The sequence below is a fragment of the Pinus tabuliformis genome, chromosome Q (assembly GCF_031772625.1).
Source record: "Pinus tabuliformis cultivar Carrire ecotype Pingquan chromosome Q, CPIR1, whole genome shotgun sequence".
Lineage (NCBI taxonomy): Eukaryota > Viridiplantae > Streptophyta > Pinopsida > Pinales > Pinaceae > Pinus > Pinus tabuliformis.
In genome coordinates this window covers 1,377,140,606-1,377,155,113 of record NC_142296.1, presented here as the reverse complement: position 1 = coordinate 1,377,155,113, position 14,508 = coordinate 1,377,140,606, and the positions used below count along the sequence as shown (strand labels likewise).

At 39.3% G+C, this 14,508-nt stretch overlaps 1 pseudogene; it reads left to right on the top strand.

Annotated features, from left to right (window-relative positions):
• Positions 1 to 12,279: 12,279 nt before the first annotated feature.
• On the top strand, positions 12,280 to 14,118 carry LOC149225070 (pentatricopeptide repeat-containing protein At1g11290, chloroplastic pseudogene; annotated as a pseudogene).
• Positions 14,119 to 14,508: the final 390 nt, after the last annotated feature.

The window sequence follows — 14,508 nt, the reverse complement described above, 5'->3', positions numbered from 1 at the left end:
TTAGACTTTGGGATAAGAGCAGATCGTCATACAGGTAGTGTATGTTTGGCATGTAGGTATGTAAGTTAAGGATTATTATATGTCTTAGGGTTATATACATTAGGTTTATGAACATATATTTGACGTGACGGTTACATTTATGATAGATGTTAGATGATTAGTGTGGTTATATGCACATGTGTCAGATAGTCAAGAATGATAGTAACCTGTAGTTTTATGCATTGCTATTGTTGTTTTATATTAGATAACCTGATGATTATGTTGTATGTTGTTGATGAGTATGATATATAGCTTATTGTTGTTATATGCTATTAACTTGATGATTAGGCTCATTTCATTGAGATATTGATGTTATAATTTGGATTGGTCATATGTGGGATGGTTATGTTCATTGCCTTGAAGATCTTAATGTTATATGTATTGTGTTAACCTAGTTTGACCTATGCAGATGGTTATGGTTGCGATATTCAGGTATGAACCGACATATTTGTGAGATGGTGTCATACTAATCTAGATTGACTTTGCATATGTGTACGAGTTTACGATGTGAACATGTTAGTTATCATTATGGATATCATGATTTATGTCGACATGTTATAAAGTTATATCTCGCTAACTAGTTTGATTATGCAGACAAGATAGCCTCCCTTAAGGTACACTAAGGTATGAGTTTGCTTATGTATTATACTTGTTGTTTCATAGTTGATTATGTCGTCTATTTGGTATTTGAGTGTTTGGTGCCTATTATGTCGTCTAGTTGATTTATTTAACATGGTATGATTGTTTGATGAATTGAAAAATATGAGTAGGTGTTCAAATGATCTTGTTTTAAGATGATTGTACTAAAATATATGTATTGAGACAGTTGATATGTACTTGAGTATAGTAGGTGATAGTTGTAGTATTATGACTGATGATTATGAGTTGACTATGGATTATGACATGATTGTTAGTCTTGGTAATGGTTGATTTCAAATTAATAGATATGATTGTCTTGATATTTTGAACATGTGGTTGACATGTGTGAGCAGTTGCAGGGTAACATGCTTGGTATTAGCATGACAAGGTAATAGTTGATGTGTCTATATAAATAACAATTGGGTGGTGTGACAGCACATAGTAAGCCTCGATTCCAACAAGGTAAAAAGGTAAAAGAAAGGAATTGGACAAGAATTCCTTTGGCTATGTTTGGAAACCCTAATTTCGAACAAATGAGTGCTTTTCACATAGGAAGTCTTCTTAACCTTGATTTTGTTTGACATTATGTGGATATGTGCTATACTCATGAACATGCACTTGACAGGTATATTAGTTAGTCTTTAGCTACATGTGGATTTGTTAAAGGATTGGAGTCCCTTGAGAGATGGCGTGGATGTGTTCAGTTGCAAGCAACATGCTTGGCACAATTAGATGAGGTAATTAGTGTATTATTATGCTTGATTATACATTGATAGTTCTGTGTTTATGGCAGGATGATGCAGGGAGTTGCATGGAAAGACAAGTTGCCATGAAATCTTGAAGTAGGCTCGGGTTGAGCTTTCCCTGGAAACCATGGGGATTGAGTCATGGTGTTTGTTGTTAGCCTTGTGATTTTTGTCTTTTATGAATTGTTGAAATTGATTTGTGACTTTGTTTATGTCTAGTGTATGGTCATACCACTTTTTTTGCGGAGTCGTGTTGTTATTGGTTTTTATGGTCTTCTTCTTGTTTGTTTCTTGTCTTGCCTCTCATGTTTTGAGTCTTGGGAATTGGTTGGGAAAGAGGAAAGTTGATGGAGCTCGGGGACAATTGTGTCGTACTTGAAAGGTAATGTAAGATTTAGATGAAGCTCGGTGTATGAGTAAGTGCAGTGGAAGGTAAGACTATGACATTCGGTTGGACTGGTTGGGTACATTGTGGTAAATGGACGGTAGCAGTATAGTCATGAGAAATGTAACCAAAAAAGGTAAAGTAAATGGATCTAAGGTGTTAGATGCCTTGGCTATGTTGGGGATTGTTATTCTCAATATTTTGCATGCTATGCATGAATAAAGGAAGTTCTCTTAACCTTGACCTTGATATCTGGTAATTATTTTATGATCATGATTATGTTGAAGTTTATATATGTATACATGTATGTATGTATGTTGTTGTCTGACAGGATCACGATTGTTTTATGCTAACGTTTATATATATATATATATATATATATATATATATATATATATATATATATATATATGTATGTATCCATGTATCTATGATACTATCTAACAGGGTTGTCAGGGATCATTCTTGTGGAGGAATGATTGCTTATTCATGAGAATAATTTGAAGAGTGTTATATACCTAGGGGGGATAATATGGGGTACCAAGGGAGGTACCCAAGGTAATAATGTAATAATGGGATGGGCCATAGTAATAAATAAGGTGGTTAACCCATATCATGTAAGGGACCACAAGTAGCTAGTAATAATGTAATGGGCCCATGGTATTAGTTCGACGGTATGAGGGAACCATGGTAATGATCCATGGTATTCTACATATGAGGCCCATATAGAGGCTAGAGACTCCACATCAAGAGTTTCAAGGATTATTGTATGAACAAACATATGGCTTGTGGAGTGTTCTCCTTCCTTAAGGAGTGAATGTATGGTGTTTCCCTACCTTAAGGGTTTGATCAATAAAGAATCATTTCATATTATTTCTGGGTTTATTTGCATTGTCTTATAATTTCATATCAGATCTATAACATTTCTGGATTAGATCTATAACAAGTGGTATCAGAGCACTTTCTTGGGCAAACAGTGGAGATTTTTTTTTTTTTTCATTTTTTGCAGGATTTCGGGGGCGGCGAGTTTGCAGATCAAATATGTATGTTTTGGTGAAAGAACTGCAAAATCTAATTGCAGATTTGGATTCTTTGTGAAAAAATAGACGATTTCAAAAAAAAAATCAGTTGAATTGAAGTCCGGATGAAGGAGATATCGCTGATCGAAAAATCAGTGGGGTTGCAGAGAATTTTTCAGGGCAGAGAGTTGCGGCGCAGATCTGGACGTCTTGGTGCAAGATCTGCAAAATATAATTGTAGATCTGGATTCTTGGTGAAAAGATACTCGATTTAAAAAAAAAATCAGCTGAATCGGAGTCCGGATGAAGGAGATATCACTGCTCAAAAGATCAGGGTGTTGCAGACAATTTTTCGGGGCAGCGAATTTGCGGCACAGATCTGGACGTCTTGGTGCAAGATCTGCAAAATCTAATTGTAGATATGGATTCTATGTGAGAAAATACCCGATTTCAAAAAAAAATTGGTCGAATCAGAGTCCGGATGAGGGAGATATCGCTGATTTAAAATCAGCTCTTTTTTGCAGAAATTGTGGTGACGGTGGGAGAGTAGCAGCGCAGATATGAAATTCTAGTGTCTAGATCAGGATTTCTATCACATGGGCAGATGCAGAATGGTTGTTCCATTTCCAAAAATAGGTCATAATAGGAATTCTGAGCAATATTGACTAAACTGTGACAATTTCAAATTTTCACCAAGTAAGTGAATTTTTTCCAAACCTTCATGGCTTCTAGCAAGGAATTTTTTACAGGGAATGATAAGGGTCCTACTATTGAAGAATACATAAATGAATACAAGAGGTTATTTAGACCCAATTGGAAATGGTGGGTAGTGCAGAAATTTAGAGATGAGGCGGCCACATGGTGGGGATTACTTAACAAAACGAAGTGTTACAACTTGCCTGATGAAGCATTTGAAAAATTCCTTTTAGATAGATGGTCTCATGCTAGAAAACAAGACAATGAGAAACATGTGTTATTTTCTACTCGTATCTCCTTATTGCAGGTTCATGGATTGATGCAGAAGGAGAAAATCATTGTGTCTATAAATCCGAGTTGCAAACAGAATCTCATAAATGTCAACTTGGCAAAAAAATTGCAAATTCCAGCAAAACACTTTGAAAACACACAAGTGGATGATGAGGATGTTCAAGTGTACAAGGATTTGAAGATTTCTATGGATAAGTATGTGTTGCATGGTGATTTTTATGCTTCAGATATGGATAACATGGATGTTGTTTTGGGATACCCTTGGATGGAATCAGTGGGTACTATCAATATTAATGTACAGAAGAAATTCCTGAAGCTCTGGTATAAAAAGAAGAAAATTACATTACATGATATTTCCATTAATAAACAGGTAGAGTCCAAGGAGGCTGAAGCAGAAGATTTTCTAGTGTTTGACATATTAGATGATGAGCCAGTGATGATAGATAATCAAACACAAACAGAGGCTGAAGCAGAAAATGTTACAAGTGTTGATACATCAGAGGAGGGCTCAGTGGTTGAAGTAATACTGAAAGATAAGACACCACAGCAGGCACCACAACATGCACCAGATAACAGTCAGGCTCCCTTAAGGGGTGAATTAAAGAAAAAGCCATCGTGGGTTAAAACTTCAACATATCATCATCCACATCACCCCGCAAGACAACCATCAAGATGGCAACTGATTAGCCACATGGACAACAGCCCCCGCAGGACAGATAAAAAGGAGGAAGATCCACCTACTACACATCAACACAGAAGAGCTACCACGGTCAACTTCCATCTCACGCGAGTGAAGCACCACCGAGATCGAGGGTTCACCTTTCTCTTGGATGGCTAGATGCATGTGCATGGTACCAGTGGACTACTCTTTTGAGTAGATCTTATTATTTGTGTTCTTCCCATGTTTCGGGGACGAAACATGCTAATGGGGCTGGAATGTTATATACCTAGGGGGGATAATATGGGGTACCAAGGGAGGTACCTAAGGTAATAATGTAATAATGGGATGGGCCATAGTAATAAATAAGGTGGTTAACCCATATCATGTAAGAGACCACAAGTAGCTAGTAATAATGTAATGGGCCCATGGTATTAGTTCGATGGTATGAGGGAACCATGGTAATGATCCATGGTATTGTATGTATGAGGCCTATATAGAGGCTAGAGACTCCACATCAAGAGTGTCAAGGATTATTGTATGAACAAGCATATGGCTTGTGGAGTGTTCTCCTTCCTTAAGGAGTGAATGTATGGTGTTGCCCTACCTTAAGGGTTTGATCAATAAAGAATCATTTCATATTATTTCTGGGTTTGTTTGCATTGTCTTATAATTTCATATCAGATCTATAACATTTCTGGGTTAGATCTATAACAAAGAGGTTCATCGTCTTACAAGGAATCAATTGGGAAAAATAGTCACGACAAATATACGAGGTCAATATCATGTGGATATGTTTTGATATTGTATACTTGTATTATGCCTATGTCTATGTTATAACAGGTAATGTTGAAGGATACATCAACAAAGTGAAAGCAGTGTGGTCTGTGGCATGCTAGGATAAGCATGGATGAGATACCAAAGGCAAGGTTCCTTGGTAAGGACAGTGTGGTACTATTGTTGAGCATAAGTTGTACATGTTGCATCTATGATGTGTGCACTTGTGGTGTTGTGTATACATAACATGTGTACATGTTATTTATGCAATGTTATGTACATGATGGTACAAATAGGGTTGTGAGAATGTTGGATATGCGATATTGTGTACATATTGTACTGTGTGCATGATGGATATGCGGTGTTGTGTGCATATGGTGTTATGTGCATGTTGGATATGTAGTGCTGTGTACAGATGATGCTATGTACATGTTGGATATGTAGTGCTATGTACAAGTGGTGTTGCGTGCATGTGGTACATAGGTACTATGTACACATAGTGTGGTGTGAATGATTGAAAAAGTGGTGCCGTGTGCGTGTGGTGCTGTGTACATATTGTACAAGTGGCGTTGTGTGCATGTGGTGTTGTGTCCGTGTGGTGTCGCGTACATGTCGTGCACGTGGTACTATGTACATGTGGTATTGTGTACACATTATGCAAGTGGTGCAGTGTACATGTGGCATTGTGTACACGTTGTGCAGGTGGTGCCATGTACATGTGATGTTGTGCACATGTTGTGCAGGTGGTGCAGTGTACCGGTGGTACTGTGTACATGTTGTACATATGGTATTGGTGTACGTGTGGTATTGTGTGCATGTCATCCATGTTGTGTTATGGGCATGTGGTATTATGTATGTGCATCATGTAGTCGTGGCATTGCATCGTGTGTATTCGTTGTGTTGCAATTTGTGTAGGTACATGTATTGGGTGGTATTGCACATCGGGTATAGATGGATGCATTATGTTGTACATTGGCTGTAGGTGTATGTGTTGTATGTTAGGAGTAGGTGATCCGGGTTCGGGTGTGACAAAGGACCCTTCTAAGACCTTTTACTTTCGTGATGTGTTAAATTGCATTTTTAAAAGAACATAGGTGAATACATATGCATGTTGTAAAGAAGAGGAACATGTCAATCATCAACACATGAAAACATAAGTTGTTGATAACGGAGTTCGTCCAGGAGGGACTACGTCTCCGGGCCTCGGTGTCAAGATGGTGTAGGTCGTTGCATTAAGTGCTGTCAATAGTAATGATGTACATAAGAGGTGATGTCGCTATCATACAAGGAAAATGCCCTTACGCAGGAGTGGCTCCAAGAGATGTTCCGCTACAAGAACTCCCAATCAAAAGACTCCTATCAGTATGACACAAACTCATATATGATGATAATGAGCATCCCGCCAACATGGCATAAAAGGGATCTCAATGCAAACATGCATGGCGACAACATGAGTATCCCATCAACCTACAACAAAGGGATCTCCAAACACAACATGAAAAATCATGAAAACAAGTACATCACACTGATGATTCCGCATCACATCAAGTAGGAATCAGGGAAACGAGTGAGAAACAAGATCCCACATCAAGCATCAAATAAGGATCTGTGCAACACAATGCATAGAAAAAGAAGTACATGAAGAAACTGCATATACCTCACATCTAGGGGCCATCTGAAGAAGTGGATGTCAAACTTTGAGGTTGTTCATGCCATCAATCTCATTGCATCAATCGCATGGAAATGGCTGCTCGCACATGAATGCTGACACCCGCATTCCACTTAGAAAAGTGGCTGAAGAATAGAATGAGCAAATGAGAAATCTGAACACGTCATCAAATTTGTGGCATCGAATAGTGCAAAATCAACTGTCAAATTTCTGGATTCTAAGAAAATGAAAATCTGGGGCTCAAGGAATCTTTTAGATCCCCCTAGATTCCTAAAAGATTCTACTCCATGGGTGGACTAGAAATATGCAACTCAAAAGGCGAATCCAACCTTGCCATTGTGATCCCTGTAGAAAACCATGAAAAACGATTGTAAACATGACTATGTTCTGACAAAATAATTTTTACCTCCCCAGAGAATCTTTGGGCATCAAAGAATATTCTACCTCCGTTGTCTCGAAATTCGTGCCCACTCCTGGTTCCTCCATCTCCCCCATGCACTGAGAAAACTTGGTTTATATACATTTCTCTGGGCAGATATTCCAATGTAATTAGTTTGGCATAGTGGTAATTGAGGTAAATGGCTGAGGAGGGGTTGGGGGATCAAATCCCGCCCCTCCCTTTTTAACATATTATTGTTTTATTGTTTGAACTAAAACAATTTTTGGGGTCAGGCCCGCATTGGGCGGCCCGCCCCTTAACGCTTCGTACTCCTGCACTGTTGGTTTTGGTTGGGCACAATTAATGTTGACATAAGTGGGGCCGTTGCGTTGTCATATGGTGCGGAGGTTGGTGAGGGTGCCCGGGAGGCGGGTCGGCCACACCCGCTGGGCGGGTTCAAGCCCCGCCACCCTTGGCTCATAGTTGTGTTTTAAAGGGGGCGTGGGCCGGGTCCACTGGGGTGGCCCACCCACTGCCCAATATATGATATGCGGGGGTTATGTGGAGGGCTCGGCGGGGTAATGGCCACTGAGCCATTTAATTTTTAAAATGTTGTTTTAAGGTTGAGGGACAACTAGCGGGGGTTACGTCCTGTTGGCGCAATTTTAATAATTTTTTTGGTTATGTAATAGTTTTGGGGATGCGGGGGTGGTGGCCCGCTACCATAATATATATATATATATATATATATATATATATATTTTTTTTTTTTTTTTTCAAAATTTTGAGAAAAAGGACCGAAGGAGACAAATTAACCGGGCCACAAATTCACCTGGAATCTGGCCCAGGTTGGCCAGAATCTGGTGGCCGGGTTCTGTCCAAATTGTGGCCTCCTTAAGTCTACCTAGTCAGCAAAAAGTCAATCGAACTTTGATTGCTTCTAAATTTTGTATACGGACTCGGTTTGACGAACCGTTCACATCACCATAATCAGGACGGCGAGATCTATGCTCTGGCCTTGGTCCAAAATCATTCTGCTCACTTTGATTTTCGAGCTTTCATAACCTCTCTTTGTCCTGTGTGTCTCTAGAGCCACCTGGATCAATAGGTGCATGTATTTCATGGTGTTGTGTGTCAGGTGTGGCTGTATGTGTGTGATGCACACTATGCATATGTGCAACAGGTAGAGGAGAAGGCATTGGGTGCTTGCTGGGTGTGGCAACCGATCCGGTGTCTATACAAAAGAACAAAGGCAGAAGTAAGGATCGATGAAGGATAGGTATCAATATTTTAATTCAATTTTATTATGCATGAGATTTATGACTATGGTATATGATGATTATATGTGATCTATGATTTTGTTTTATGATCATTACATGTGATTTATGATTTTGATCTATGATGGTTGTGTTTGAGCTAACCTGATGTGATATCTTTATATATGCTAATTTGGTCAAATATGCTAGTTTGACTTGTTGTGACAGGAAGCGAACATGATTGAAAATGTACCTTATTGATGAGCTACCAATGAGGTATGATGTGAATTTATTTTCAAATTATTTCAAATCTAATGGAAGTTATGTGTTTGGTACAGGAATTCATGAAATGCCCAATTGGGTAGTTGAAATCAACTACAAGAATTAGCAGCTTGATATGGTGGTTTGGTGGTTGCTTATGGTGGTTTGGTAGTTGCTTTATGATGGTTTAGTATTTTATTTATGTTGGTTTAGTATATGCTTTATGGTGATTGATATATGCTTTATGATGGTTGATATATGCTTTATGATGATTTGATATGTGCTATATGTTGGTTGATACATGCTATATGATATTTTGATATATGCTATATGATTATTAGTGTATGATTGATATATGTTTGGTATACGATTTGGCATATTTTTGGTATATATATTTTGATGATGTTGTTATATGTACACTCGTGTATGGATGTAAATACCGTAACGAGCTGTGTTATAAGGCTCCACTATGCAGTATGGGTGTTATGTTATTATGCTATCATGTGGTTATGTTATCATGATGTTATGATGTCATATGAGTTTTTAAGTAGGATGATTATTGTAAATACAGTAATGAGCTATGTTATAAAGCTTCACTATGTGGTATGTTGTCATGTTTTCATGATGTTATGTCTTGAGTAGATCTTTCATTGTAAATACTACATCGAGCTGGGTTATAAAGCTCCATGAACAGTATGTCTTCTGTCAGCAGGTTGCTGAGGTATATGTGTGATTGAACACCGAGGATGGTGTCCCCCAAGGGGGAGCGTTCTATAATAGCCATGGTGAAAATTCCATGTAATAAATGTTAAAAACAATAACCACGGATGACTGGGACACGTATTCCAAGTTGAATGTTGGGCAAGACATCCTAGGGGGTGTTCATTTGATTGTTTATGGGTAAGGAAATTGGCAAAGGCAATGGCTAAGGCATTAAAAGGCATTTTGGCACATTTATTTATTAAAATAATGTAAATGAGGAGAAAAAGAAGGTGAAAGGTCACAAGTTGCATGTGAGGAGGAAAATGAAGGAAAATAATGGAAAATGAAAAAAATAGAGGCTTCATTCATAAAAGGCTTATGAGGATCAGTTGGTAAGATTTTGTCAGTTCAATTTTGGAGCTCTCTCATTATTCTCTCTCTCTCTCATACTCTTGGCTACTTAGAGTTTTCTTGGAGCACTCTTGGAGGGTGTGGCATTCTTGGATTCTTGGAGCAAGAAGGCAAAGGAAGAGTAGGAAAGTGCAAGAGGGCATCGACATCAACAACTACATCAGATTTTCTTGCAGGTATCGAGTTGCATGTATGGTTTCTTCCCTAGTTTTGGCATGCATGGCACATGCATGTGGTTTCTTGGTTGTGATCTGTCATTGGCATGGAGGATTGTCTGGATCGACAGTGGATTGCCTAGCCTTGCCATTTCCTGGATAGGCATGGCGATTGTGGGTTTACTTTCATTGCTTTGTTTTGGTTGGTTCTCATTTTTCCATAGCTTGGGTTGAGTTACTAGTCCTGGAAGCCCTGGTTGAACAAATGCTCTAGAAGCCCTGTAACAACTTGGGTTGAGTTACTAGTCCTGGAAGCCCTGGTTGGACAAATGCTCTGGAAGCCCTTGGTGGGTTGAGTTACTAGTCCTGGAAGCCTTGGTTGGACAAACGCTCTAGAAGCCCTGTATAAGCTGTGGGTTGAGTTACTAGTTCTAGAAGCCTTGGTTGGACAAATGCTCTAGAAGCCCTGGAAGGCTTGGATGGGACCAATCTGATGATGGTTTTCTTTTGGTGATGTTTGACCGTGAGGTGGAATCACTGTTTGATGGGTTGAGGTGGGTGGTCTCTGGAAGCCCTGGATGAGTTTTGATTAATGTGTTCTATGAGATCCCACATTCATGCTTGGAATATGGTGTTGGGGTGATTGGCTGAAGAGAGACTTGGCTCAGCCAATCTATGGTCGAGTGGAACGTGGTAGTCCCATCACCGGTTGGTTCGTTGCATTTATTAATAAAAAAAATTCATTCCCTTGATTTTCATGTGCAAATGTACTAATGCATATATGAATTTTGATCGCTGATATGTTTATTGTATTTCTGTTCCTATTATGTTGTTTATATGCACATTTACCCCCGAGGTTGTTACAAAACACTTAACTGAAAGACCAACAAGCAATCTCGAGATAGTCGAAGTACGGGACCCGGTAGTGGCCAGGGATTGCTCTCTGCTGAAGTACCTGTCAGGATAAATATTGTTAAGAGCCGCATCTTAAACAAAACCCAGAATTGCCGCCAGTTCCCTGTTAGGGCCCTAAGAGAGAAGAACTTGTCGTAGGCATAGGTCATACAATATCTAGAACTATTGAAGAAAGAGAGAGACCTTAAACCAATCAAATGTAGAGGCCTTAATATATTTCGGCCAGAACCACAAACTCGTATATACAACCCAAATTGGAGATACCGGTAGAAGAACCAGGTGAGCCATGAACATCTCAAGAACCTAGCTATTAAAATCCCCATACAAATTAACAGAATTCCATTAAGAATCGACACAAGGATAAATAAAACAAAACATCCATCGTCCAGAGCCGAGACAACTGAACCTATATCCCAAGACCAGTCCTTCCTTATATGCTGACACATGTCAGATCTTCCATTCCCTAGAACCCATAGACAGGAGAAAGGATCCATGATGCAGAAGAGGAACAAAGGACTGAGTATATACCCAAGACAACCAGGCGAAGCCCATGGAAAGTGAACCCGGGTTCTACAAGGGGCCGACGCGATCTACTATTGAGGCTAGTCGAGCTCTTCGTTGCGCTGATACCGAACCAATCACCAACAAAGAACTTACCAAAATGAACACCACAAAGGCTGAGAGCATGCTGCTTTGAAGCCTTATTACCACCTTTCCTCAAATTAATTACCTTGCTACGAAATGCCACCATACCATGTGAGTGGAGCATGTGGAGGGTGACAGAGATCTGCTGTGAAATCCAGACACAATCCATTATGCATTAGGATTTTCAATATGTATCGTCTTGCACCCTAATTGAGGAATTCCCAATACTAATTTGACTACTAAATTATGATATGTTTTTCTACTCTGTAAAATAAATAAATAAATATTCAAATTATATATATATATATATATATAAATAATTGGCCTCGCATTCTTAAATGAAAATGTAGAAATTATATATATATATATAATTGTTAATTTTTTTATTATTATTTTTATAAAATTATTAATAAAGATTTTAAAAATTATTAAAATACGCCAAAGTTTCTACATTTTCATTTAAGATATTGCTTCTTCAAGAACTAATTAACCGTGCAAGTCAATCCCGGATTAGAACATATTGTAACAGACGGCCTATACTGCCAAGGTATACGGGCTAAACCATAGCTCAATGTACCCACGATTGTGTTTCTTAAGGGATCTGCAAGGTTCTTACCCTACTTCCTGCAGAAAGCTATGCATCATTCATCACGGTCATCATCACTAACACTTTTACGAGGCCCTGATCACCATTTTCTTCACCATAAGCAAATACCCAGATCTCAAGCACGTCAATTAACAAACCCGGGAGCGGATACCAACTCCTATATATTTTCCTTGCAGTCTTGTGCCAGCATCAAATCACTGAATAAACTCCATGCTAGTCTGCTCGTCACTGGACATGAACAAGACGCTTTTGTGGGTACCAAACTTGTCAATATTTATGCCAAATTCGGCTGTCTGGAGAGTGCACGCCAAGTGTTTAACAAAATACATGAGCGAAACGTTTTCATATGGACTTCAATGATCAAAGCTTATGCTCTCAGCGGAAGGTGTGAAGAAAGTCTGAAAATTTATAATCAAATGCGGTTGGCAGCCATTAACCCAAACAATTTTACATTTTCCTATGTACTCAAGGCATGTGCAAGTTTATCAGCTTTGCAAGAGGGAAAACAGATTCATCGTCACATTGTCCGAACTGGATTTGAGGCAAATGTTTATGTAGGTACCGCTCTGATAGGCATGTATGCTAAATGTGGAAGTTTGGAAGATGCACACCAAATGTTTGACAAATTATCTGAGAGAGATGTAGTCTCCTGGAATTCAATCATTGCTGGGTGTGCTCAAAATGGGGATGCTGAAGAGGCATTGTCACTGTTTCATCAAATGCAATTGGAAGATGTAAAACCCAATGAAGTTACCGTGGTCAGTGTGCTTAGGGCGTGTGCCCATTTAGGAGTTATGAGTCGAGGCATCTGTGTCCATGATTATATAAGCAGAAGAGGATTTGTGTTGGATGTTTTTGTAGGGACTGCTCTCATTGATATGTACGCCAAATGTGGAAGAATTGACCTTGCACGCGAAGTGTTCGACAAAATGTTGGAAAGAGATGCAGTTTCATGGAGTGCAATGATTGCAGGTTATGGAATGCATGGGCATGTTGAGGATGCACTTAAACTTTTTGAACAAATGCAGAAGGCAGCTGTGAAGCCAGACCATATCACTTTTGTTTCTGTTTTGTCTTCGTGCACTCATGCGGGTTTGGTTAACCGGGGCTGGCAGTACTTTCAATCCATGAGCCTAGACTATTGCATCACACCTCGTGTGGAGCATTATGCTTGCATGGTTGACCTTCTTGGGCGTTCGGGGTATCTCAGTGAGGCTCAAAAGTTCATCGAAGTGATGCCATTGGAGCCCGATGCTGATGTGTGGGGGGCCTTACTCAATGCTTGCAGAATTCACTGCAATATAAAGCTAGGGGAACAGGTGGCGCAGCGCCTTTTCAACTTAAAGCCCACAAAAATTGGCTATTATGTATTGCTGGCTAACATGTACGCTGCGGCTGGAAGGTGGGATGATGTAGCAAAGGTGAGAATGTTGATGAAAGATAGGGGACTTAAAAAAACACCAGGATGCAGCTTCATTGAAGTAGACAACATAGTGCATTCATTTGTTGTAGGAGACACATCACACCCTCAATCTGAGAAGATATATGAAACCCTCGAAATATTGATTGGGCAGATTGAGGATGCGGGCTATGTTCCAAACACGAACTTTGAGCTACATGATGTAGAGGAGGAGGTGAAGGAAAACACCCTATACAGCCACAGTGAGAAGCTTGCCATTACCTTTGGGCTTATTAACACAAGCCCTGGTTCTCCGATACGAATTATGAAAAACCTCCGTGTGTGTGGCGATTGCCATAATGCCACTAAGTTCATCTCCAAGATTGCCATGAGAGAAATTATTATGAGAGATGGAAACAGATTCCATCACTTCCGAGATGGATTATGTTCTTGTGGGGATTACTGGTGATGCTAACAAAAGTTTCCATGGGCAAGCTTGTTTGAGTACGAAGTCTTATTAAAGCACAAGCTTGTTTGAACTTTGAATATGACATCATCTTCTTTTTCCCCAAGAAACACCTTGTGGTAACACTTTTAGGGACTTTGTTAAATTTATAAATGGCACTCACTGTAAATTTGTTGGCATTGATTATAATGCCTGACCCAGCATGGATATCAAATGAAGCATGCAACAGAGGCAACCTACTGAAGAAAACAATACCAAAAAAGGCAACCAGCCCAAGGAAAGAACACTAAAACCTTATGTCTGAAGTAAAATGCATTCAACCACTTAAACAGCTGACTAGGCTAATTTGAATATGGCGTTTTACCAATTACATGTTATTGTGGTTTCTAGATC